Source organism: Hyperoodon ampullatus, assembly GCF_949752795.1.
Source record: "Hyperoodon ampullatus genome assembly, chromosome: 3".
In the NCBI taxonomy this organism is placed as follows: domain Eukaryota; kingdom Metazoa; phylum Chordata; class Mammalia; order Artiodactyla; family Ziphiidae; genus Hyperoodon; species Hyperoodon ampullatus.
Window position 1 is genome coordinate 106,627,644 of NC_136916.1, and position 3,030 is coordinate 106,630,673.

The window sequence follows — 3,030 nt, forward strand, 5'->3', positions numbered from 1 at the left end:
GGAGGGGAGATGGAGGAATGCATGGCTTGGAGGAGAGAAGAAGCTCACCCTGACTCCCAGGATAGGGGGGACGGGGATTCACTTATACTGGGGAAGAGACCCCTTTTTCCTGGAGGAGCTCACACTCAGTCCTGGCACACATTTGCTGTGTACTGAATCATGTTTAATGAACAAATGAGAAATCGGTTATTTCCACTCTAGATGTGGATGTTTACTAAGGCTCTGGGAACCGCCCTGGATCTGGGCTCTGCCCCAGAAATGTGGAGTCAGTGACAGGGGGTGTCACTCCAGCCCTCACTCTTTGAAGTGTCTCATCGTTCTCCGTATCCAGGGCAGGAAGCTGGAAATCCTGGTGAAGACTGCTGGAGGAGTCCCAATCCTGTTTCCGTAGGAGACGATGCCCTGGGCCACGTTGTTACACACAAGGGGGCCACAGGAGTCCCCCTGTGGGCAAACAGAGGAAGGGACACTAAGCCGGGCCTCCGTTCTCCAGGCCTCCCCGCTCCTGCCGCCCTCAGGCCCGCCCTCAGAGAAGACAGGTGTGGGTGGGCTCCTTCCACTGCTGGCTGTGTGTGAGATGGGAGGGGGAGGGGGAGCAGAAGTCAAGTTTCTGGATTTTTCCATCACTGGGCTTCAGCCCTGGCTATGGTTATTCTCTAGAACAACCCAGGTCAAGGTACCTTCACCGGCCCCAGGAAAACGCTGCGCATGTACGTCCTGTGTCTGGTGCACCTGCTATTCCCCCAGAGACCCGATTGATGGGGAAAAGTCCCCCACCTCACTCTGTTGTGGGCCGCAGACTGAGGCCATGGGGATGTAGTCTGTCCCCACTGCCCAGTCTGCCCACATTCCTTTGTCTCGGACAGTGTCGGCAGATGCCCATGGTCTTACCAGGAAGGTGGACTTCCTCTATCTTTGGTCGCCCACACAAATCTGCCTTTTCCCAGTGTAGAAATCGAACCGACTGTAACACTCCCCATTCCTTTGCACTGTCAGCTGCACGTCTTGGAGCGTGTCTGTCCTCCTGTTCAGGCCGAGAAGGCCCCAGCCGGCCACGGTGCACAGGGTCCCAGGACTCAGCCTGTTCTGGGTCTGAGGCAGAGCCACCGGCCTCACAGCTCGATTACGTCTGACTCTGCTTCTCAGCTGGCAGGAAGCATGCAGGCACTCAGGGACTGTCTGTGCCGTGCTCACCACACGTCCACCACCACCCTGGGAGTCTGCTTGGCTTCCCCCTCCCTGGTCTCCCAAGCTGGGAGGGAACCGCCTGGGTGAAGAACCAGAGGGTCGGTACCTGCAGTAACATGATGTCATTCTGGTTGTTCCGCTGATTGTACCTGGGGTGGGGGGTGGCTCTGAGCACCTGTATGCGTTGCTGGGTCCATTCAAAACTGGTGACATTGTGGACCCCCAAGATGACATTTATTGGGCTGCAAAGGAAAAGGAGCCTAGAGGTAGGTCTGAGCTGCAGGAACTGTGACGCAGGTAAGGTGACAGCCCAGGTTGGCGAGACCTCAGCCAAGGGAACGTGGGGACAGGAGGGCTCTGGGACTGGGCTCTATGCCCTTGGTCTCCACAGCCTTGAACTGTGGGTGGTAGGAAACCCAGTGACCTTATATTTTGCCTCCCGCACAACAAAAAAGGAGCTTGGATTCATATTTTGAGCCCAATGGAAGCTCAAATGTGTGCCTTCCATCTCCCTGTCTTTCTTTCTGATCAGGTCCTCCTTTCTCCCCATTTACAATGGCCTGCTCCCTGCCCCCCAAGCCCTACCTGCTCTTTTTTCACCCCTTAATTTCCAGAACCCTGCTTTCAATGACTCCTCTCATGAAATCTTCTGGACCTGCTTTGCTGGTGCCCAAAAGCCCCTTAGTGCCTCACCTTCTGAAGCAGTGAGCCGCAGTCATCACAAAGTCTTCTCGCACCAGGAACCCCCCACAAATGGTCAGACCCACTGGTGTCTGGATCTGAACATGTGCCATGTAAGGGTGGGAATGGGGCCTGGCCTCCTGGCCTCCAATGATCTACCCTGGAAGGAAGCATTAGGCACTTATCTCTGCACTGACAGGTGTGTGGGTTTCGGCTTGGTGGCCCCAGAAAGGTTAGAAGATGGCGAGGCAGGAGAGGTGCTGCAGGGGCTGGAGAAGCTGTTGGTTCATGAGAACTGGGTCTGCAGGGCACCAGCCTTGGGGGAGGCTCCAGGATTCTGCAGGAAATGCTGCTGGCGCCCCATCCCAGCCTCAGCTCCCTCCCACCTCCCCAGAAGGCAAGGCCAGCTGCAGCCTCCCATAATGAGGAAGGTTCTTCTGCTGTGGGGATGGCAGATCCGGAGCCCTCTGAGCAGCCTCTCTCTGAAGTCCCGTGGTACTTTCTTCCTCAGGGAGCCTCCCAGATCCCTGTGAGTCCAGCTCACGGCCAGCTCATGAATTTAAGTCTCTAAGGGTGAGCTGGTGGGCCTGCTATTGCTGTATCTTTATCTCCTAGGCTCTGCCACAGGAGCTGCAGAATGAGTTCAGAGAGCATGTTTATATAGCAAGTAGTTCGTGCCAGGACGACTCCATGAAATTTATGTACACTGAGTCATTTAACTCTCATGTCAACTCTCTGAGGTAGGCCTGATATAATTCCTGTTTTATAGATGATGGAGCTGAGGAACTCTGAACTCATACAAGCTGCCCAATGATACAGGGTTAGGAAGTGCCTGAGTGGTCTGGCTCCAGAGTCTATGGGTTGGGGTTGGCCTCTGAGGACGGGGACGGTCACTCACCTGCCCTAGCCCTGGGGGGCAGGAGAAGGACCACCAGGAACAGGAGTGGCTGCATCTTCCCGGGAAGTCTGCCCAGTCAGTTGCTGCTAGTGCTTCCTCCTGTCAGACTTTGCGTCCCTGAAAGAGGAAGGAAGGGTGAGGGTGTGGGCTTGAGAATTCACATTCCCATTCTCCTGCTTCTTGATAGGTTTCATCACCCAAGGCTGCCCAAGAGGCTTGCCCACTAACTGCCAGTGATCTGGGGGAAGACAGTAAGCCAAGCC

The 3,030-nt window shown here is 55.6% G+C and overlaps 1 pseudogene across 1 annotated transcript; it reads right to left on the reverse strand.

Annotated features, from left to right (window-relative positions):
* Window positions 1-294: 294 nt before the first annotated feature.
* LOC307049454 (cathepsin G-like) lies at window positions 295-2,822 on the reverse strand (annotated as a pseudogene). Its single transcript has 5 exons — window positions 2,764-2,822; window positions 1,882-2,024; window positions 1,295-1,430; window positions 892-1,146; window positions 295-444 (listed from the first exon to the last, which is right to left on the reverse strand). The product of its transcript is annotated as a cathepsin G-like (transcript).
* Between the last annotated feature and the right edge of the window lie 208 nt (window positions 2,823-3,030).